Genomic DNA, 24,867 nt, shown 5'->3' with positions numbered 1-24,867 from the left:
GACTCTCCAACGGCCATTGAGACCCGCCGGGTCAGGGAACTCCTTCAGACAACACTGGCGCAGCAAGAGGCGTACTCCTACAGCTGGGATAGGATCCACTCGACCCCTCGTCCAGGCCAGAGCCCGAGTTACAGCCGGCACATCGTCTCAGCAACCGGCTCAAGTAACGTCCGACGCCATGACCCGCCCCCTGGCCATGGCCCAGCTCATAATGGAGCCCTTTATGCAGCGGACCAAGCGCGGCAAGAGGTGGAGCAAGTGCCTCAATTGACGGCTTACCAGACCCCCCCGGCTTATCCGACGACTTCCGTAGATGTGGGTATCCCTACCAGGACCGGGGGTGTCCCTTGTTTGGTGCCAGCTATCAGTAATGAACGTTTACCTAAGGACTTCAAAGGCCCTAGGAAAGTGCCTAACTACACAGCTGACTTACAACCTGCAGCCTGGATTGAGAGTTATGAGATGGCTATGGAATTGCTGGAGGTCAGTGAGGCGGCCATGGCCAAGTATTTCACCATGATGTTAGATGGAACTGCCCGCACATGGTTGAAAGGGCTACCACCGAATTCCATTGGGTCTTGGGCTGAGCTGAAAGCCCGGTTTATCCAAAACTTCAAGGATACCTGTAGGCAGTCCATGTCAATTGTGGATTTGACTAACTGTAAGCAGCAGGAGGGTAAATCCACGACCCATTGGGTCCGCCGGGTCAAGGAGATCATACATTCATCAGATAAGATGGATGCCGGCTCTGCAGTCTTAATGTTGGAACAAAACTGTCGCTTTGTGCCCCTAAAGATGAAACTCGGGCGACTTAAACGCGACTACACCGATATGGGTACACTGATGGCGGCTCTTGTCAAGTACGTCGATTCCGATGGTACCAAGGATCCCCCTTCAGATGATGAAAGGACGGGGAAGGGAAAGAAGAACGGCAATGGCAAGGGTCCTCAGTTTAACCCGGGGAACCAAGGAGGAGGCAAGCGCAAGGCCGATGGCAGCCTAGAGTTTGTAGCTAATGCCAACTCCCAAGGTAACAACCAGCGACGCAAGGGGAGGCCCCCTCCCCGAGGCGGCGGGTCAGGTCCAACGCTGGAGCAGCTGTTGAATGAACCTTGTCCAAGGCATGGCTCTAGAGAGAAGCCAGCGACTCATCTATGGAAGGATTGCGTGATAATGAAGGCCTTTAAGAATTACAATGGCCCGGGCGGCGGCTCGGGTGCTGGCGGCTTTCATGGCCCGGGCAGCGGTTCAAATTCCGGTCCTCAGAATGGTCAAGGGGGTTTTAATCAACAGGCTGGCCAGGGTCATCACAGTAGCAGGGGGGTTATCAGACCAATCCAAAGCAGCTAAGCGGTGGACAGTATCATGTATTTACCACTAGTCTGTGCAAGCGAGATCAGAAGCTTCACAAGAGGGCTGTGAACGCTATTGGGCCGGCGGTCCCACGCTACTTACGGTGGTCAGAGCAGCCCATAGTGTGGAGTAGGGAGGATCACCCTCCTCGAGTGGATAACCCGGGCCACTTGGCCTTAGTGGTGGCTCCTCAAGTGGGAGGTTATAAGTTCACAAAGGTGCTCATGGATGGAGGCAGCAGCATCAACATCCTCTATTATGAAACTTTTCGTCGTATGGGGTTGGTTGATAAGAACCTCAGCCAGTCCAACACTATCTTTCATGGTGTAGTACCTGGTAAGTCGGCTTATCCAGTTGGCAAGATCGAATTGGAAGTGGCTTTTGGTGATGAGAATAACTACAGGGTGGAGAAATTGACCTTTGAAGTGGTCAAGATAAGAAGTCCATACCATGCTATATTTGGACGGCCGGCTTACGCCAAGTTCATGGCACGGCCGTGTTATGTGTACCTACAGCTCAAGATGCCGGGTCACAATGGGACCATTACGATTCACGGCAGCCGGAAAGTGGCTCTGGAATGTGAGGAAGGCGACGCGGCTTATGCAGAATCTGTTTGTGCTACAGAGGAGTTGAAGATTTACAAGGACAATGTTGACCCAACAGACATGACCTCTCTGAAAAAGCCGACTACGAAAAATGAACCGGCGATGAAATTTAAGTCGGCTGACGAGACTAAGCTTGTTGATTTTGTTCCAGGGGATTCATCTCAGCAGTTTAGCATCAGTGCCAATCTGGATCCAAAATAGGAAAGCGCGCTCATCGAGTTCATCCGTGAGAATAGGGACATCTTCGCATGGAAACCCTCTGACATGCCAGGTGTACCTAGAGAACTCGCTGAGCATACTCTCAACGTTGATCCTAAATTTAAGCCGGTCAGACAGTTCCTTCGGCGGTTTAATGAAGAGAGGCGGAAAGCTATTGGTGAAGAAGTAGCCCGGCTCTTGGCAGCCGGGTTTATCATGGAAGTTTTTCACCCAGAGTGGTTGGCTAACCCGGTGCTTGTACTCAAGAAGAACGGCACCTGGCGGATGTGTGTGGACTACACGGACTTGAACAAGGCGTGTTCGGCTGATCCTTTTGCCCTCCCCCGTATTGATCAAATCATTGATGCTACGGCAGGTTGTGCACGTTTAAGCTTCTTGGATGCTTATTCTGGTTATCATCAGATCAAGATGGCAGTTAAGGACCAGGAGAAGACGGCATTTATCACTCCCTTTGGAGCCTTCTGTTATGTGTCTATGCCCTTTGGACTCAAGTGTGCACAGGCGACTTACCAGCGTTGTGTACAGAACTGTCTTCATAAACAAATTGGGCGCAATGTTCACGCTTATGTGGATGATATTGTGGTTAAATCCATCAAAGAGGAAACCCTGATAGATGATTTAAGGGAAACCTTTGATAATCTTCGGGTTTATAAGATGATGCTTAACCCGGCTAAGTGTGTCTTTGGTGTTCCTGCAGGCAAACTTTTGGGCTTCTTGGTTTCTGACAGAGGCATTGAGGCTAACCCGGAGAAGATCAAGGCCATCACCTCCCTGGCTAAGCCGGCATGTATAAATGACGTTCAGCGCTTGGCGGGTTGCATCGCTGCTTTAAGCCGGTTTATAAGCCGTTTGGGTGAGAAGGCCATGCCCCTATATCAGTTAATGAAGAAAACGGATACCTTTGTCTGGAATGATGCAGCTAATGCCGCCTTTGAGGATTTAAAGAAGCAGCTGGCAGAGCCCCCAGTCCTTGCTGCTCCGGTTGATAAGGAGCCCTTGCTACTGTATGTGGCGGCAAACGCACAAGCCGTCAGTGTGGCTATTGTGGTGGAACGCAAGGAGGAGGGTAAGGAGCATCCGGTTTAGCGGCCGGTTTATTATGTCAGTGAAGTGCTCATTGAGTCCAAGCAGTGGTACCCGCATTGGCAGAAGCTGGTATATGGTGTGTTCATGGCGAGCCGGAAACTTAAGCATTATTTTCAGGGCCATCCCATCACTGTGGTCAGTTCTGCCCCCCTTGGTGATATCATTCAAAACAGAGAGGCCACAGGGAGAATTGCTAAGTGGGCTATAGAACTTGGACCCCACGGTCTCAAATATGTGCCACGCACTGCTGTTAAGTCTCAGGCCTTGGTGGATTTCATCAATGATTGGACAGAGTCACAAGTGCCCGAGCAAAAGCCGGATAACACGTATTGGACTATTCATTTCGATGGGTCCAGGCAGTTGGAGGGCTCGGGGGCTGGCGTTGTATTGGCGTCCCCCAAAGGTGACAAGTTCCATTATGTGCTACAGTTGATGTTTCCTTGCACTAACAACGCAGCTGAGTACGAGGCCCTGCTCCATGGTCTTCGGATGGCTAAGGAGATGAGCTTGAGCCGGGTAAGGTGCTTTGGTGACTCAGACTTGGTGGCTCAACAAGTATCAGGCACGTGGGATTCTAAGGATCCTCTCATGGCGGCTTATCGCCGCGAGGTCGACGCCATTGCTGGGCACTTTCAGGGCTACCAAGTGGAGCACATTGATCGCAGGAAGAACGAGGCGGCTGATGCTCTAAGCCGGCTAGGCTCTCAGCGAAAGCCGGTGCCGCCTAACACTTTCCTGGACGTCCTGTATAACCCTTCGGTTAAGTTGCCTACAGAGGAAGACTTGGCTGTCCCTGACCCGGAGGCACGGCTAGTGGCGGCTCTTCATGTCATACCAGACTGGACAATGCCATATCTGGCTTATATAACCCGGGGAGAGTTGCCTAAGGATGAAACTTTGGCCAGGCAAATAACCCGGCGGGCTAAGTCAATGATCGTTATCGACGGCGAACTGCATCATCGCAGTGTTTCAGGGGCATTTCAACGTTGTATCTCCCCTGAGGAAGGTCAAGAGATCTTGCGTGAGATCCATGAAGGGGATTGTGGCCATCATGCCGGCTCAAAATCCCTTGTGGCCAAGGCTTTCCGTCATGGTTTTTATTGGTTGACGGCTCATGCTGATGCAGAGGACTTGGTCAGTAAATGTGATGGTTGCCAAAGGTTCTCACGACGGGCTTACGTGCCGGCTCAGGAGCTGAGGATGATCCCAATTACTTGGCCCTTTGCGGTCTGGGGGCTTGATATGGTTGGGCCTTTTAAAAGGTCCAAGGATAAGAAGACCCACCTCTTGGTGGCAGTTGATAAGTTCACAAAGTGGGTAGAAGCAGAGCCCGTTAGCAAGTGCGATGCAGCCACGGCAGTTCAGTTTATGAAAAAGGTGATTTTTCGCTTCGGTTTTCCACACAGCATCATAACTGACAATGGCACCAATCTATCCAAAGGCGCTATGGAAGAGTTTTGTCAACGAGAGCATATCCGACTTGATGTTTCCTCAGTGGCTCATCCCCAATCCAATGGTCAAGCTGAGAGAGCTAACCAGGAGATTCTGAAGGGCATCAAGCCCCGGCTTTTGGTCCCTTTGCAATGGACGCCGGGTTGTTGGGTGGAGGAGTTGCCCTCCATCTTATGGAGCATCAATACTACTCCTAACAGATCTACAGGCTTCACGCCTTTCTTCATGGTTTATGGAGCAGAAGCAGTCCTCCCCAGTGACATTCGTCACGACTCACCTCGCGTGGCGGCTTATGTTGAGACGGATAATGAACAGGCGCGCCAGGATGCTCTTGACTTGTTGGATGAGCAGCGTGATGTGGCAGCAGCCCGGTCAGCGATTTACCAACAAGACTTGCGCGGATATCATAGCCGCCGGGTCAAAACCCGGGTCTTCCAGGAAGGCGACCTTGTGCTCCGGCTTATCCAGGATCAAACAGATGCACACAAGTTATCCCCACCTTGGGAAGGGCCCTTTGTGGTCAGCAAGAATTTGCACAACGGGTCATATTACCTCATTGATATTCGGGAGCATAAAGATTCACGAAAGTCTGAGGAAGAGACCCGTCGGCCGTGGAACATAACTCAGCTTCGGCCTTACTACACTTGAGCTACCGGCTCTCATGGTGTACATATTTGTCTCAGCCATGTATATATTATGATAAGCAATAAAGCAGGACCTCTGTCCTTTTTTCTCCTCCAAATATGTGTGTGTTGTTTTTATTACAAAGATTACATGATGATTTAAAGGAGGATCCGGCTTATGATCGTATTCGAATCTAGTCGTCAGCCGTAAAGTCACTTGGGGGCTTCCTGTTCAAACATGGGTCGTATTCGAACCAAAGAGAACATAGCTGTCGATACCCATTTGATTGGCAAAGTGCCGAGCTCATTAGGAGGTTACCTTTGGTCATATTTGAATCATAGCTTAACCCCTCTGAGAACCGACGTGGATCGTATCCGAATCAGCGTCGTTAAACAATTTTAAGAATCACTTGGGGGCTTCCTGTTCAAACATGGGTCGTATTCGAACCAAAGAGAACATAGCTGTCGGTACCCTCTTGATTGGCATCGCCACACCCACTGGGGACTATATGATCGTATTCGAATCTTGGCTTAACCCCTTTGGGCTGGGTCTCTGGTCGTATTCGAACTGGAAGCCCCTAAAGTACCTCTGCTTTATCACAAGTTTGCTCTGATCATGTCACGGTGTGTACGTCCGGGTATCATTTTGCCGGCTTAACCTTGGTTTACAGTGTTCATTGAACGCCATGGATGTCATTGTGACCGGTAAGGCAGAGTTAAGATACCAACCCTGTTGCCCGGGTTATTTAAACCGGAAGTATGCTTACTGGCTGCTAAGTGTTATTACGGCTATGTCAAACAGATAATTGAGGACCGGTCTCTTTTGGTTCATGTTCCGAGTTATCTATCCAAGACACCTGATTCGCCGGGCGGTAAGCCGCCTTGAGACTTGTGATTTGCCTTTTTATGCAGGATACTTAAAGGTACCTCTTTAAGGTTGAGAAAAACAAAGGGATGATTATGACCCGGAGAAATATTAAGGAGACAACTTCAAAAGACCTTGGCATTCAACACATGCACGATGGCACGGCAGAGATGAACTGTTGCACCTACTCTATTACAATAACTCTTCAAGTCTAAAAGGTGGAGCATTGTTTGATAAACCGCCGGCCAACTTATGATGCTCGCTGAGTTGAAGTCCCCGGCTCATTCCTATCTTCTCCTCCGGCTGATCCCAAGACCTCGAAGGTTGATGATTTCCAGTTGATGCCGCCGAGAGCTTCGAATTGGGCTTCTTCGTCAATTAACCCGGCCGGGTCAATCTCCGGGGCGAAGGTGTGCTGACGAGCCGGCGGGATCAGGTTGAGGGCTTCATAGCGAGGGGTTGGAATCCTTTGATTCTCCGCATCATAACCCGGCTGGTACCTGGTCAGATCGGTGTCGTTCCCGATGAGGGTGGCCACCGGGCGTACAGCTTTCACGCACGCCGCGAAGTCCTTCTGATCGAAAGCTGAGCCGTCTTCCTTCAGGCTTGGATAACCCAGGGCGATGTCTGCCGGGTCTAGCTCCGGCAGGAATGCCTTGGCCCGGCTCAGCGCGGTGATTGCTCCGGCTCTCGCGGAGGCTCGTCGCAGCTCTTGGATCCGCTAAGGCAGAACGGCGAGCCGGCGCAGGACTTCGGCCAGATGAGTTGGCACCTCGTTGGATAGGGCCACCACAGCTAAGGCACGCTGTGACCCGGTGTAGAGTTGTTCCACCAGGGTATACACGGCCTTTAACTTGGTGACCACGCTCTGGTTGAGGTTGGCACTCCTGGGACCTGTTTAACAGAATCAGATAAACCGATGACAAGGATGATTCATGGCATATACAAATTTGATGAAAGCCGGTGAGGCGACTTACCGAAGATAGCGGCCACCATTTGGGAAACCTGGCGCTTTAGGCCGGAGAGCTCGGCGGTCTTCTCAGCGAGAGCCTTCTCCGCCTGTTCAGCCTGGGTCACCAGTACGGCTTTCTCTTCGACCCAGGCTTTTCTCTCAGCATCAAACTCGGTCTTCAATTTTTCTTGAGTGGCGATGCTGGATACAAACTTGGCGTTTGCCTTCCGGGTCTCCATCTCCTGCATCTTCAGCCGGCTCTTGAGATCCGCAAGGTCCGCCTCTAGTTTCTTGCCAACAGCCTGCATATATTTCCGGGTTATTAACAGTCATTATATAAGTCCCAAGCGTTTTCCACGCAAAGACACTTGGCACTTGGGGGCTAATGCATATTGAACGTATCTATCTACATACTGCCGGCTTAGTTGAGTAAGCCGGAACCTAAGTCTACAACATATTCAAGCATAAGTCGTCGACTTGGGGGCTAGCATGGCAAAGGTAGCTATGCAGTAAGTAAGAAAACAGCAGAGGAATACCTCAGATTTTTGTTGGATCTGGTTGACCATGGCGACCTCGGCGTCCCGGCTCTTGTGTACTTGGCTGATGTAGCCAGAGACAAGCTCTCCAATGCTTAAGTCGGTGTAGCCGGAGAGGTCCAGGTTCACCCGGTGGGGCTGCAGCAACTCCCCCTTCGCGGAGCATTTGGCCAACACGGTCGGTCTCCCCGGCTCAACGAACTCCGTCCGGGTGATAACCACGTCCGGGTCGTCTGCCGGTGGAGCTGAGCCGGAGGCCTCCGGGTTAACCGAAGTTTCGGTCGTTGCCTTGGTAGTCGGGGCAGAGGCCTCAGGTGCCGTGTCCATTGGAGTGGTGGCTTCGGGGGCGGAGGCAGCTGGCGGCTCTTGAGCTGTCACCTCCGGTTCAGGTACGTCCGGCACTCCGGCTGACCTGGTTTTCTTCGCTCTTTTGGTGAGCTTTGCCTGGGCACTGAAAAGACAGAAGTGTTAGGCACACAAAGAGTAAGTACAGACAAAGATACTGTAAGATGATTGTTGTTACCCGGGCGCAGTCTTGAAGGCCGACATATTTGACTGCATGGAGTCACCCGAAGAGGGGGAGGTCTCCTGATAATTGGAGTCAGAAGAGTTGAGTGGCTGACGGATAACACCCGCCAACGGATGAAAAGGGTACAAGTGAGAAAAAACCTCAGTGCGACGCTTCCTTGTTGCGTCGGGTAACCCGGCGGAGAGATCGGTGTCCTTGTTGGTCCGGGTGTGACGCCGGCTTTCGTGAACCTGTCGCTTCAAAAGAAATTGAGGGTCTTGATGAGCTAAAGGATGTGAAAAGCTTACTTTCCGGGTTACCCTTCGGACTTTCAGCTGTGGCAAGGGCTCCGAGTCGGAGGAAAGTGACATTACCTCTTCAACCACCGGGTTACTGGCGCCGGTGTCATCCTGTCAATGAGCAAGTATTGATAAGGCGGACAGCAACAAATCACAAGTACAACAAGAGTTTAAAGGCTTAGGGGTTACCTCTGACTCGGAGCTGTCGCTTAGTTGCATCAGCTCCGAAGCAGTAGGTCTGCTTCCTTTTTTACGAGGGGCGGCTTTCTTGGCGGCTTTCTTTGCCTTCCTGGCCTTCTTGGCCGCCTCATGGTCATATTTGACCTGCCAGAACATATCATCAGCCTGAAAAATACAAGGATGAATTTTCAAAACGGTTCAGATGCAGGTTATATGCAGAAGGAGATAAAATATTAAAGTCAGTGGCTTACCGCTGGGGCCGGGTTGGACTTGCAAAATGGGGCTAACCCGGTCCTTCCACAGTCTGCCAGACTCTCGTTTAACAGAGCCTTGGTCTCTTCCTCAGCAACATCTTCTGGAAGATCATTGCGACTGTGCCTCTGAGGGTCATCCTTTCGCCCGGTGTACTCACACATTAAGCCGGGGCGGCGGCTCAATGGGATCACCCGCCATGAGATCCAGACCCGGACCAGGTCGATTCCGTTCAGGCCGTTGCCTAGGAGGGCCTTGATTTTATTGATAGTCGGAAGTAGAGGCTGGCGCTCCGTTGCAGTCAGCTTGTCTGACAGCGGGTGAGTCGGCTCTAGACGTGTTGGGCGAAAGCCGGGCAGCGGGTTCTCGTCAGCCGGGGACGTATCTTGGCAGTAGAACCAAGTCATATTCCAGTCCTTGGGGTGGCTCGGCGGCTCTGCGTAAGGGAAAAGACAGTCCCTACGCCGCTGGATGGAGATGCCACCTAACTCCAGACTTGGCCCGTTGGCGCACTCATTTTGGCGGTTTAAGTAAAACAGCTCTCTGAAGAGCAGCAGACTAGGCTCTTCTCCAAGATACACTTCGCAAAAGACTTGGAAATTACAGATGTTGGACACGGAGTTGGGTCCTATATCTTGAGGCCGCAGGTCAAAGAAGTTGAGCACGTCCCTGAAAAACTTTGAGCCGGGCGGTGCGAAGCCCCGGCTCATATGATCTGCGAAGATCACTACCTCCCCGTCCCTTGGCTGTGGTCTCTCTTCCGATGGGTCAGGGGCACGGTAGGACATGATTTCCTTCTTAGGAAAATATCCGGACTTAACAAAATTGGCCAGGGTCTCGTTGGTGACGTTGGACCTCATCCAATTGCAAGTGATGGGAGCCTTGGGAGGCATGGTGAAAGTTGGTGGTCTATGACAAAAAGGAAAAATATCCGGGTTAACTATAAGCCGGAGATCTACAGTTCAAAGCTATGGTGGCGGCTTATGAAGGGGACTAATGGTATATATTCAGGTACAGTGGGTTGCTTAAGCCGCAGGGGCGTTCAGAATAAGTTGATTGTCTACGGCCTCATCACAGTTAAAGCTGGAGGAACCTACGATGCATGGTTTTCTTTAAACTGGAGGATTCTACAGCGTGTGGTTTCTTTAACCCGGAATCGTAAGCCGTCGGGATTCAATGGTTGCAGTTTTTACTAAGTGTGGTAAAACAGGTTTCCCATATTGCAGTAACTTTTTTGGATCAAAATGGTCGGGTGAGTTGAAAATTTTCTAGACCTAGAAACAGACGAGCGGATGTTCTTGAGCTCGAACGAAGCATATATACAGTGGAAAGAGATCTACTGGCACTTGAAATGAGGCCTAAGTAACTACCGCACCAGTTCTATAAAAGGTTAAGAGATTAAACAAGGGCAGCACTACGAGAACTATTGAAGCTTGTGGACAATGGCGAAGAACATGGACGAGCTATTTTGAACCCTACCGCAGATCTGTTCTAGCAGGGCAGGAGAGACTCACCGGGGCTGGAGAAGAGCGGAGGCTGTCGCCGTTTATCTGGTCCGAATCAGGGTGATGCAGCGGCCAATTTGATGAAGACCAGGGGCGCGACGGCGGCGGCAGTAGCAGAGCTCGGGCAGAGGAACGACGGCGCGAGGAGGAAGAAGAGGGCGTGAAAAGAGCCCGTCGGGCCGGCCTATTTATAAGGCAAGGTCATAAGTGGGCGCGAGATTTAAGGAGACCACGACGTGGTTATCTCCCCCCCACGACGCCTCGATTTTCGGAATGACAGTAAAAGCAAAGATCCGTTGCGGATCTGGCGGAGTAAAAAAACGGACTTAATGGAGGATGACGTCACGGCGGATTATCCGGAGTCCAGAGGATGACGTCACTCCGGGTTATGGCCTACATGTGAATAGTAAGTCGGAGATTTTTTCTATCGGAAGAATGGAAGATTGACGTGAGCCGGCTCAAATCAATCTGGGGCCTAATGTTGAGGATATAGACCTTAGAGTCACCCGCCAGGAGGGGCCGGGTTACTCACGTGGTCGTTACCAGAAGCCCGGAGCCAAGTTTGAAGACGATGGGCCAGAGATGGGCTGAGACCCGGATATGGCTTAAAGCCCATAGTTTATAATCATTATTATAGTAGAACTTGTAGTATAAGGCAAGTATAGTTTAGAGTCCGAGCCAGACACTCTTATAAGCCGGTCGGGACTCTGAGGGCTGCTGGGCGTCAGCCTCCCTATATAAAGGGACGACCCGGCAGCGGTTTGGAGGGGAGGAATCTGATCGAGAGCCGGGCATAGCTGTTTAGCTCCCTGGTAATCGTAACCCTAATCAATATCACCTCAAACTGGACGTAGGCTTTTACCTTCACCGTAAGGGGCCGAACCAGTACAAACCCTCGTGTTCCTTGTCCCACATAACCCCTTCAAGCTTTCTAGTTGCGATGGCTCCACGACTAAGTCCTAGCTCGAGGACATCTGCCGTGACAATTCCACGACAATGGGTGAAGTGTGTGCACAAGTAGTACAGTGTAAAGGTAGCAGATAGCAGGTCGGTGAGAAATAAATGATGGGAGACATATGATAGCTCTACAACATGCATGGCAGACGAAATTACTAGATTCTAGGATTTTGAAATATGAGCAAAGGGATGGCTGGGAAATGTAGATGCTCCTCCAGCACACCACAAGGTGTGGTCCTATGAAAATAATAGTCGACTGAAAACAAATAGGTCAGTCCATTTTTTCTGCACCGTCCGATGTACAAAGAACGGGCGGATCGCCTTCATCTACCTCCAGCCAGTCGGTGTTATGATCTTCCCCGAAACGCCAGCGACCACCGGCCCAGTCCCCTGCCTTCGCCCTCCCCTCAACCTCACCGCACTGTCGTGCTTGGCACCGCCCCCAGGCCATCCCTTCAAGCCCCGCCGACCTCCAGATCGGGCGCAAGCAGCTCCCGCGCCCCACACCCCTATGATAGACACCGATGTGCCGCTTCCCCGGTGAACAGGCGGACTAGGTGCTCCGCGCTCCTAAGCGGGTGCTACTTCTTTTAATTGCGATTCGACTGACCCTGAATTGAAATCCATGCGGGCTACTGACCTCCAGCAAAGGTGAAATAGTAAATGGGAGGAAACCTTGTGCATTTAGTATCACGAAGAAGATGCAGTACGAAGAGCTCAACTAGTTTCTTTCGTGGGATGAATATGGTGTGAGCAGAGACGTAAGATTTGCACGAATAAGGGAAGAGGAGTACCTCTTTCTGCTGGCAGTGTTGTGTCCTCCTTCTGTTTTTCCAACGATCTTCTTGTGTTTCGCTAGAAACGAGAAGTTGTGGAGGACGGTGGAGCCTTGGACGAACCCATGGCCAAGTAGTTGAGTGTGGTGCGGTGGTCGTCTGTCGGCGGTGGGGAACCAGATCCGAGGCGGCGAACGATGGCGTAGCGGGAACAGCTCCGGTGCGGTGGACGGTTGCGACAGTGGAGCGGCAGCGGTGAGGCGCAGGACGGCGTGGTCGAAGTGGTTCTGGTACAGCGCACGTCGGCGTCGGCGTCGTGGAGGCAGCTTTGCCTGGGCTTCAGCTGCTAAGTCCTTGAGGACGTTGCGGTTGCGTTGGACGACGACGTCGGGGTACCGGCTCCGGCGTGATGGAGGAGGGCGGCGGTGGATTGGGCGCGATGGGGTGGAGGACGGAGTAGGCTGGAGTTTCGCGGCTGGTGGAGAGGGCGTTTTGGCACCCATGGAGTATGAATGGGGAAACGGAGGGAAGGGGAACTAAGGGTGAAAAATGTTTCGGTTTGGGACGTGCTTGTTTGAAATTTGGAGAAAGTTACAAACTTTGCCCCCATCTAAAATTTCGGACATATTGCGAGTTGGGGGTAGGACAGTAATCTCAGGTGTCCCAAATGGTGGGCGGGATAGATTTCGGCCAAACATGGGTGTTTAGGCACCCACGGCGGATGAATGCTTCTCGGAGGCGGTTGAGACTGGCGTCTTGGTGAAGTTACAAACCTACCCCGGTTTAGACCTTTGGACATCGGGCCGATAGGCTACACGTGCCAGAGTTAGGACAGTAATTTCCTACCACCAAACATTAGTCTCGCGCGGTTTCGGGTGACCAGAGGCTTATTTGATGCTTTGTTCAATATTTGGGAGCAGAAGCATTAACATTTTCGGTTCTCTTGAATTGAACATTCAGGATTTGTCAAACTTCACAAATCTTTACTCTTGAAAATGCTAAAACTAAGATTATTTTGGAATGGAGGGGGTACATTTGGATATACATTGTACACGAGTATATATTAAAAAATATGCAACTTATCTCAGTTCATGCATGGTTCTAGATATAATCTCCTTGGTTGCAAAAAAATTGTTAGACATGCGTATGAATATATAGCATGTTCAGACGCACGACAAAGATTGATGCCCCCGTTTAGATCTGATTTACAAATGCCATTATCTCGGGTTCAAATAGATGAATGCACTTCCTATGAATTCGAATCTTCGAAACCCCCTTTATGTTGAATTCAACATGTATTCTATTTTGTAGCTAGCAATTTGGAATGTATCCATGTAAGTGACAAATGTATAAAGTGCTTCACACTAACAACATGGAGTGAACTAATTAATGTTTATATATGAATTGCAAAAGCAATGCATTGCCTGTATTTCAAACCGCTCTCACTCTAGATCGATAATATGAAATAAACACATGCACATGTTAGAATTAAATAGAGTATGGGTGTTTGATAGACCGATTTTCGTTCATACGCAAATTGCAAAATTCATGATCTCATCCAAAAATAATAATACCATTTATATTTTAATTTAATGCATAGAACCACCTTTTAGACGTAGATGCACTATGCCTCGGCCCGTTCTCACAAACGTGCTATATATCTCTCCATCTAACGCATAAGTGCACACACTTTATATACATCGGCATTTCTCTTTCACACATGCTCACAATCTCTCCCGGGGTGTCGGGGTGTCTCACGCACAAACTCCCTTTGTATGTCTCTCTCTCTCTCTCTCTCTCTCTCTCTCTCTCTCTTTCTGACTACTATGTACTACTCTTTTCACTAATCTCAGTTGGAAAACACTATTTCTCTCACATGCATATATACACACACGCACGGTCTCTACTAGCCCTCTATACGCACATATATGTGCCTACGTGTCTCCCACACGCACATTATCTTTAGGCCTCTCTCGCACACATTGCCCCCCCCCACAGACACACCAATATCTTAGTAGTTGGCAGATATGATTCCATCAGATCATTCGCTAGGATATCCCTGACTGTTAAGCTGGATGGTAATACGAGGCAAAGTTTTACCCAAGTTCGGACCCTTGCAGATGAGTAAAAAGCCTACTCCTGGTACTGTATATTAGTGATAGGGGTGTGTACAAAGTACACGTGAATACCAGGCATTGTGCGTGTTTGTATACTATCTACGAACTAGCCCCCAGGCTTCTATAACATACTCGGGGCCTAGGGTTACAAATCATATATAGTCGCCTTATCACCAGTCGGGATAAGTCCTCCAGGACTCTGGTAGCTTCATGTTGTACGCCGAGTCCTCCACATGGGTCTTCGTATAATGCGTCTCGGTCCAACCTATGTGGCGCAGGATGGAACCGACCCATGAGTCCTCATGTTGACCCACCACAACTAGAAATGATGTGCCCACCCCAACTAGAAATGATGTGCCCACCACACCACACACGGAATCGGCCACTAAGAAAATAAGCATATATAATAGTACAATGTTATACATGAAAGTTAATTGCATGGTGCATCCAAAAAAATTTGTTCTGCATTGTGAATGTTTATATTTTCTCCTAAAATATTAGTCACGGGAAAGAGAAACGAAGGGCATATCTCTCCTTGTCTCCACCGGACACCCCCTCTTTCTACACCACTTTCACGTACGCACACAAACTATCTCTCGGCCCTCTAAAAGTATGCATGCCCATGACACATTCACGCGTGACGGTCACTGTATTTCATGCGAAAGCACTATACGGTCGGTGGACTTCAGAATATGCTCATCACGGTCAGCATATATATTCTCGTGGTGATCATACGGTATCTAGCTCACGATACGTCTCCGTATTTTGTTGATGACACTGACGGACATTGTATTTGATGCGTGCACCGTATTTTGTCGACGACACTTACAGTCATTGTATTTGAAGCGAAAACACGATATGGTCACTTGACTTCATAATAAGCTCATCACGATCAGCACATACATTTTGTGGTGCTAACCAACCTGTGGTTGGATGGTTAGGAGGACAGTGGTTTCTCGAGCCCACCAGGGTTAAAGTCCTGGTGCTCGCATTTATCCTGGGTTAATTTTAGTATTTTTTCGATGATGCGCGTTCAGTGGGAGGAGACGTTCCACTCGACCACGAGGCACCTATGGTGACTTCGTAAAATCTCAAGATCATTTGTTGGCTCACTCTCTCGAAGGTGCTCATAGGGGTAGGTTCTGCGTGTGTGCGCTTATAGCGGTGAGTGCTTGCGCGCATATATGAGCGCTTGCATCTGTACCGTGTTAAAAAAATACATGTCGCGATTATACGGTCACTGGCTCACCCGCACAACTCCGTATTTTGTTGATGACACAATAAATTGACCAGTCAAATGTTCCACGTGGCGCAACTAGTGTTGCACCATCGGGGCGCGTAACCATGGGGCCCACCTGTCAGCGCGTATATGAAAGAAAGAAATGGTAGTTTGAGTTTGTACTGTGTTAATATAATACATTTTAGGGTGATCATACGGTCACTGGCTCACCATACAACTCCGTAATTTGTTGATGACACGATCAATTGACCAGTCAAACGGTCCACATTCAGCAGCGCACATTACCATAGGGCCCACCCGTCAGCGCGTATATGAAGGACAGAAATGGTAATAAATTAGTGGTCGATGGGGATTCGAAGTCGTGAGACCTCTGGTTGGCAGTCGCCGGCGGTGGGGGGCGCGGTGATTGGGCGGTGGCGTGGGGATCGCCGGAGAAAAAGCTCGGCGCGGGAGGGCCTAGAGGGATGGCCGGGGCGGCGGCGGACCGGCGGTGGGGAGTGGTTTCAGGGCGGGCGGCGGTGGCTGGCGGCTCAGGGGGTGGAGGTTGAAGATAAACTGCAGGCCCTTGATTTCGTATCCAACGGCTGGAAAATCTATTGACCAGAGATGAAAAAGTCAGTCGACTGACGTGTAGCCTCACCCCGCATGTACACATGCACGCACGCAACACTCACACGAACACACGCATGCATGCAGGCGTGCAACACTGACACATACATATAACGAACACACGCACGCATGCAGGCGTGCAACACGTACACATGCACTCACGAACACACGCACGTACGCACACATGCATGCAACACTGAAACGTACACATGCACGCATGCAACACTCGCACGCCTGCATGCACACCGCACACGACGCAAGACACACGCTCAACCTATACGTGCATGCACCCTTTGTTAAGGACATGGATTGTTATGGGTATTAATCAATCTTATCTTTTTTTTGCAAGGTTTAATCAATCTTATCTGTGATAAGCAGAACATTGATGTTTGCAGCGGTCTTTATGAATCACAACGTATCGAACGGGCTATCAACGTATCTATGAAAATTTTAAAATTCTCTTACATTATATAGTAGGCTTATCTAGATGAAATAGATGATGTCACACTCAATGAACAATCATTGGTTTATGAAATGCCCGCTTCTGACCACCCTGGCCCACCAAAAGTTCCTCTGCTGTGTGTTGCCTGCGTTGGGTCACTGACATGCAGGCCATGTACCCAAAGAGCCCACACGTTAGTGGAAGAATGACGCGGTGTCGTACGTCAGAGTCGAGGGCGCCACTCGATGCACGCCCGGCTGAACACGCCTCCTTGCCGCATTCAAACGCCTCCATGAAACCCGTGTGGAAGCCAGGAAACCCACTCTGGACACACGTCCGTTCATGACCGGACCGGCATTAAATGCAACGCCGGCTAAGCTCCTCCCGTCCGCCATCTATTTAATCTCCTATTTAAACTAGGCCAAATGCCAGCCAAGAATTGCACCCCTCCGCCGCTCCCATATCTCCTCCTTCACCATTTTGGCCACTCTTACAATGGCTTACGAAGAGTAGTTATCCCGCATCCAAGCTGGCTGGGTGGCCCGCCGAGCCCGCCGGATATGAGCTATGCAGCTGCTGATCCACCTCCCTCCCCTCGTCCGACGGAGCCAGTTGCCGCCCCAAGCCGGCGCGAGGTTCAGCAACTCGCCGCTCCAGGGCAGCTCGATGAGGAGCAGCGCACGAGCGTCGTCGCTGCCGTCCACGCCGCCGCCTCGTACCGCGCCTCCCGTGTCTGCGATCGTGTCTCCCATTTCTGTGGCCGAGACTCCCATGCCGGCGGCCGCGCCATGCAAGCAGAGACAGAAGCCGGGTGCGCGGAGAGCGACGAGTCGGTGGCCAGCACCTCTGCGTCTGCCGCCATCATCGAGGAGAAGTAGAACACGGGAGGCCGCCACCGCTTGGTCCCATGAAGGCCACCGCGGAGGCGACACCGGCGTACACAGCAGGTGTCTTGCCGGATCCTTTTGTTGCGAGGACCTTCGTCGACCCCGCATGGGCTCCACGGAAGCGGAGAATCCCCCTTCCACCATCATCTTTGGCATCAACCAACCATATCGGTTGGGCAGCGGGGAAGGGAGCCGTCCTTTGCGCTGAAGAATATACCTCCGGGGCTCCCGGTAGTCCGGTGATCGTGCTGCCGGACATGAGGAACACAAATGGATCCGCGGGCGACCATTTAGGCCAAGTATTATATACCTGTGTTGTCCAGAACTAGCACCGCTTAGTTGATTTGAATGTAATGAAATCCGTCATGTTTGTATGAAAATCCGGTATTTTATATGAATTTCGTCATTGTTTATGAGAAATATCATCGTGTTTGCATGAATTTCGTCCAGTTGGTTGAGTTGCTGTAAGAATGTGTGCGGCTACGGTTGGATGGCGTAATATGTGGGTCGCCGGTCGGTCTGCGGCCGGCTCGGGCGGCGTGGTGGGACAAAAAAACACAGCTCGTGCGAGCTCGTCTCCAACGTGCGCGCTGGAGGATGCATGAGCACCCGAGCCATTCCTCGTTCATCGGTGGCAAATGCATTGGTGGACAAAAGGGTTGCCAATATTTTGGCTACCCCGGGCAAAATCCAAACATCCCCTCCTAGCAGATTCAAATCCCTTGTTCGCTATGAAATTTTGCCATGTGTTGTTTTCATGGACTAGCAAGATGCCCGTCCATTGCACAGAACATCAAGATGCATTTTTTACAAAACACCTGTTGTGCTTGACCCATGCAGGAGTAATCCCATGTGTAAAAACTAAGGGAACTAATGATATCTCGAGAATTTTATCGGAAAAATGGTATCTCGAGAATTTCATCGAAAAAATGGTATCTGGAGAAAGATGAGAGATAAGGTGAGGAGGAGTGGGGCGTGGTGGTGACTGGTGGTCGGACTGGGCGGAGGCATGGGGATGGACAGCGCATTATGTCTAGGTTTGTATCTCTCTCACACCCACACACGTAGGTGGGGGACGTGCACGAAGAGAAGAGGTGCACGCACGGCGCACGTACTCCCGTCTCTTTCCCAACCACACCCGGGTACACGGTGGAGCTCATTTCTGTACGAAAAGGCAGCCCACGTGGTAATTTGACACGTATACTGGTTGTCCACTTGATGGAGGACCGTCTACCATGGGTGAAGAAACAAATTGCGACTTGACGCGTCATGTAGGGCCTACCTTAGAGGCAAGGTGTAACGCCCCGGATCCGATGCGCCAGGTGTCTTCCGTTTATTCGTCAGCGTTGCCATGTCATTTGATTGCGTGTTGCATTTTGCCATGTCATCATATGCATTGCATCCTCATTTTTTTCCAAAACTTGCATCCGGTCATTTTTCCCGTTGTCCGTTTCGCGATCCGACACTCTCACACGCACCCGTTGCCCCTATCAGACCTCGTTTCATGAGTGGCATTTAAATGTTCTCGGAATGGGATGAAACTTGGCGTGCGGTGTTGTTATAGAGTAGGTAGACCGCCTGTCAATTTTCGTCGCATTTGGAGTTCGTTTGACTCCCCAACGGTTAACCGCGTACCCCAAAACCCCTCTCTATTTCAGCCCAGCACCCCTCCATAACAGCCCATTAGCCCATCCAAACCCCCTCCATCCTCTCGGTCGTTCGATCACGATCGCGTGGCCGAAAACCGCACCTCATTTGGACTCTCCTAGCCCCTCTAGCTATAAAAACGTCCTCCCCGTCTAAAATCTGGTAACCCTAGCTCTTCTTCCACCTCTCGCCTCGAAATCCACGCCCAGCCACCCTCGCGCTGCCACTTGTCGCCGTCAAACAAGCTCTGCCGCCGCAGCCACCGCCCCGGGCCAATGGGACGGCGCCACGCATCCCCGCGCCCCGCTCCCACCGCCGCGGCCCGCTCAGTCCAGATCGGGCCCGCCCCGGGCCGATACGGGCCCGACCGCGCCCGCCGCCCCGCCGCCGTGCTCCGCCCCGCGCCCGCGCCTCCACGCCTCCCCGCATGGCGGCCGCCGCCGTCCTGCCTCTGCGCCGCCGCCCGCTCCGACGTGCGCCACCGGCTGCCCGCGCCCCCTCCTCGCTGGAGGTGCCCTCCGCCGCCATCTGCCGCGGGTCCAGGCGGATCCGGCCCGAGCCGTCCCCTCGCCGCCGCTCGCGTGCTCGCCGGAGCTGCGCCCGCGCCGCCATGTCCGGCCGGCCTCCGGCCACCTCTGCCGCCGCCGGGATGGCCCCGTCCCAGATCCATCCTGAGTGGATGAGATCCACCGGGCCACCCATCCAAACGGCATCCCCGGATCCCTCCGTCCCATTTACTGCGAGGTGATATTTTGGCCAAGTCCCTGATAAACTGTTTCCTGATGCATTGTTGTGATGTGTGTAACTTCGTGCTCGGTGCTCCTATTCATGCATATAATATACCAACATGTTCATTGTGAGATGCTCTTCATTTCATTGCATTGTGGCATGCTTGTTTGAGTTCATCTTGATGCCCTAATCATCGTTGCAAGAGTGATATATGATGTTAACCTGCTAAGACTGTTATAACTTGATGATTTGACATTTTTGTTGCATTTTGTTTGTGGATCCTATGAGCATTATGTATACATGTTTGTGAAGCATATCCATGCCATATTTACAGTGGTGCAATCCATGTATTTTTGTGAGTATTGTGGTGAGTGCATCAAGCTCGTGAAGTGGGCTACTTGCTGTTACTGTTTTGTTAGTTTGAAACTGTTATATCATGTTGCTATATTTACTTGATGCTACCATCGTATCCATGCATAATCTGGAGATGTTCACTAAGTATGTTTTCTTCTACATGTTATGACCTATCCTTCCATGCCCTTGTTTGCATTTATAGCCTGCTGTAGCTTGTTGTAATCTTGATCTCAACTTACTAAATATTGTTGCTGTCAGCCTGTTAACTTTAAGTTCAGTTTTGCTATGTTATTAATTAGTGTTCTATGTACCCTATGAACTTGCTCTTGCTATACTTAGCTTCATAATTATGCCATCTTGCTGTTGGTTGACTTATGATGCCATGAAATGCTCTGTGGTGAGTGGCACAAGCTCACCAACATGCATACTTATCGTTATTTCTGCCATGTACTGTTATTTTCACCGTCTGAACCTGTCATATCATTTGCCATGTTTGCATGGATGCTCCCATCTTTTCTGTTCATCTTTGGAATAAGTTTAGTAAGGGAGTTTTGTTAATTGCTTTTAGTACTAGCATGCCATGCCTCTGAGTTCCATGATAATTTCTTGTAGCATGTTGTTTGATAGCTCTAAACTTTGCAACCTGATGTTATTTCTGTCATGTCTAGTGAAATTCTGCCAAGTCTGTGAAATTGTTATTATTTGCAATCTTGCCATGTCCTTTTGAGCATGTTCTAGTGATTTCTGTAGATAGCTCAGTGTTCATGTTTTGTAATGCTTTACCTGTACATCACATCCATGTCATCTTGTTTTCATGTTGAGGTGATGTAGCATGTTGTTTTGATACTTGCAAGTTGTCTAGTTGCTGTTTTGGACAGCTTGTCCTTTAAACTTGTTTCATGTGTATGTGTTGAACCGTTGCTCCGTTTTGAGTGTGCGCTACATGAAACTTGCTTAGTTTTGCATGTAGTTTCATGTTACCTTGTTGCATCCATGTTTTAAGTGTGTTTGCTTGATGTTTGAATGCATTTTGCATCAATGCCATGTTTAACTTATTTTGCTCATATCTTCTAGGCCGTAGCTCCGAATTAAACGAACTTTATATGTAACTTGACTAGAATTTCATGTAGATCATCGTGGTGCATCTTAACTTGCTGTTTAACAACTTGAACATAAGGTTTATTCAGATCTGGACCAATTTTAAAATTTGCATATGAGGACTTACCGGAATTGTTATATGTTGTTTCCGGCCTCATTTAAACTTGCTTTGATGTGTTGCTCTTGCATGCATCATCTCTTGCCATGAGTAGCTTTATGTAGCCTTGTCATGCATCATACTTGGTTGAGCATCATGTCTTGTTTATGTGTGGCGTGTTTACCATGTTGTGTGCTTCTTCTCGATAGTTCCCGTTTCGTTGCGATCGTGAGGATTCGTTCGTCTACGCTTGGTTCGTCTACGTGGCTTCATCTTCTTCATGGACTTGTTCTTCTTCCTAGCGGGATTTAAGGCAAGATGACCGTCACCTTGGATCTCATTACTATCATTGCTATGCTAGTTGCCTCGATGCTATCGCTATGCTGCGTTACCTACCACTTGCCTATCAAGCCTCCCAAATTGCCATGAACCTCTAACCTTTGGCACCCTTCCTAGCAAACCGTTGTTTGGCTATGTTACCGCTTTTGCTCAGCCCCTCTTATAGCGTTGCTAGTTGCAGGTGAAGATTGCTCCATGTTGGATTATGTTTATGTTGGGATATCACAATATCTCTTATATTATTAATGCATCTATATACTTGGTAAAGGGTGGAAGGCTCGGCCTTATGCCTGGTGTTTTGTTCCACTCTTGCCGCCCTAGTTTCCGTCATATCGGTATTATGTTCCCGGATTTTGCGTCCCTAAGGCAGTTGGGTGTTATGGGAACCCCTTGACAGTTCGCTTTGAATAAAACTCCTCCAGCAGGGCCCAACCTTGGTTTTACATTTGCCTAACAACCTATTACCCTTCCCTTGGGTAGGCCGACCCGAGGGTCATCTTTATTTTAACCCCCCGAGCCAGTGCTTCTCTAAGTGTTTGTCCGAACCGAGCAGCCTGCGGGGCCACCTCGGGGAAATTTGAGGGCTGGTTTTACTCGTAGCTTGTCTCATCCGGTGTGTCCTGAGAACGAGATACGTGCGACTCCTATCGGGATTGTCGACACATCGGGCGGCTTTGCTGGTCTTGTTTTACCATTGTCGAAATGTCTTGTAACCGGGATTCCGAGCCTGATCGGGTCTTCCCGGGAGAAGGAATATCCTTCGTTGACCGTGAGAGCTTGTGATGGGCTAAGTTGGGACACCCCTGCAGGGTATAAACTTTCGAGAGCCGTGCCTGCGGTTATGTGGCAGATGGGAATTTGTTAATATCCGGTTGTAGTGAACTTGAAGTAAACTTAATTAAAATACACCAACCGCGTGCGTAACCGTGATTGTCTCTTTTCAGGGTTGTTCGAGAGGAGAACACGGTTTTTGGGTTATGTTTGACGTAAGTAGGAGTTCAGGATCACTTCTTGATCATTACTAGTTGACGACCGCTTGTTAAGCTCCTCTTCTCGCTCTTGTTTCGTAAGTTAGCCACCATACTGTGCTTAGTCGCTGCTGCTACCTCACCACTTTACCCCTTCCTTACCCATTAAGCTTTGCTAGTCTTGATACCCATGGTAATGGGATTGCTGAGTCCTCGTGGCTCACAGTTTACTACACAACAGTTGCAGGTACAGGTATTGCGATGATCATGACGCGAGAGCGATGTTTACTTGTTTTGGAGTTCTTCTTCTTCTTCTTCGTCGATCAGGGGATAGGTTCCTGGTCGGCAGCCTGGGCTAGCAGGGTAGATGTTGTTTGAGCTTCTGTTTGTGTTTCATCCGTAGTCGGATGTTGATCTTATGTATGATGTATTGATGTATTCTTGGGGCGTTTATGCCTTTTGTATGTATCCCAACTATTATGTAATGGTACGATGTAATGATATCCACCTTGCAAAAGCGTCTTCAAGATGCGCTTCTATCCTTGGTGGGACCTTCGAGTTCCTTTAGGATAGGGTCGCATCTTGGGCGTGACAAGTTGGTATCAGAGCCTCGACCGACCCTAGGAGCCCCCCTTGTTTGATCGTGTAGTTTGGCCGTTGTCGAGTCTAGAAAAAAAAACTTTTGGGAGTATAGTTATATCGGAGAGTAGGAATTCTTTTTACTCCTCAGCCCCCCTGTCGCTCTGGTGAGAAATCTTGACGTAGATGTTTCGATTTACTCCTCTTCCCCTTCAAATTTTTTTAGGATCTCGCAGTTAGTTTTCGTTCGTTGTCCATCCTCTTTTCAATCCGGTGCACTTCTCTTTGAGTGGTTTCGATCCTCGTCATCTTTTGCAAGACCAGTCCTCAGTTCTTTCTCAACCGATGTTGTTTTTTCCTTCCGAAGCTGTCTTTCTTTTCCCACTCGCCCACCCTTCTTCTTCTCGGAACCGGAGTCCATAATCGAGTATCCATCCTACTCGTGTGAAGCCTTTGCATTCTTTCTAAATCATTTCAACCAGTGTTTTTCCGTTCAAGCGATTCGTCAGTTCCCCGTTCCAAGTTGCCTTTGTTTTTCCCGCCCTCCCACCCCTTTTATTCCCGGAGTTTGAGCCTCTATTCGAGCATCAATTTCGTTCATGCGGAGTATCTTCAGTCTTTCCTTAATTGTCTCAACCGGTGAATTCTCGTCTAGTTAATCATCGTTTTTTCTCGTTTTCCTTCCAAAGGTTTCAATTCAAGTATTCGGTGTTGATCATATTTTTTTCCCTCAGCTCAAATGTTTCCCCTTGCTTGTTCGCCTCTCGCCTTTAATCGTTCCGGAGTGATGAAGACATCTCAGAAGAATAGTGTTGGGGATATTACTACTAGGTGTAAACCGGCCAAGGAAGCCGGGTTATCCCCATAATGGATTGTTTATACTTAAAAGCCCATGAAGACAAGGAATAAAGCGGTTTACTACAGAGACTCGAAGGCCCAAGGCCCAAAGGTAGATTAAGGCCTATAGCTATAAACCGCCATGTAGTACATGACTTGTATTGTAAGGTATGACAAAGTAGAGACCGGGCCGGTATGTGTATAAACCGGCATCGGGACTCTGTAAGCCGGCGGGTGTCGACCTGTGTATATGAAGGCACGACCCGGCGGCGGTTCAAGGACAACACACAACAACTCGAGACTCAGGCAAAGCGTATTCGCTCCCTGGTCATCGAAACCCCAGCAATTCCATCACAACTGGACATAGGATTTTACCTTCATCGTAAGGGGCCGAACTAGTATAAAACTCTCGTGTCCCTTGTCCGGTTTAACCCCTTTAAGCTAACCCGTTGTGATGGCTCCACGACTAAGTCCTTTCGCTAGGACATCTGCCGTGACAATTCCACGACAGTTGGCGCCCACCGTGGGGCTATCGCGCAATGGTTTCGAGTTCTTGAAGGGCAATTTTGAAGGGCTCAAGGGATACGCCGTGGGCCGGATGACCAAGAGTCATCGCGGCAAGCTCTACATCGACGACGCAGGCTAGGGCCCCGAGGCCGACTCAATCGAGTACGGGTACCGGGTCCCCTTTGGAGGAATTCACGTCTTCATCGGCAAGATCGGTGAACCGGGCCCTGAGCCGGACATCTACACCGA

Source organism: Aegilops tauschii, chromosome 5, assembly GCF_002575655.3.
Source record: "Aegilops tauschii subsp. strangulata cultivar AL8/78 chromosome 5, Aet v6.0, whole genome shotgun sequence".
NCBI lineage: Eukaryota > Viridiplantae > Streptophyta > Magnoliopsida > Poales > Poaceae > Aegilops > Aegilops tauschii.
Note: the sequence above shows the minus strand (reverse complement) of the source record.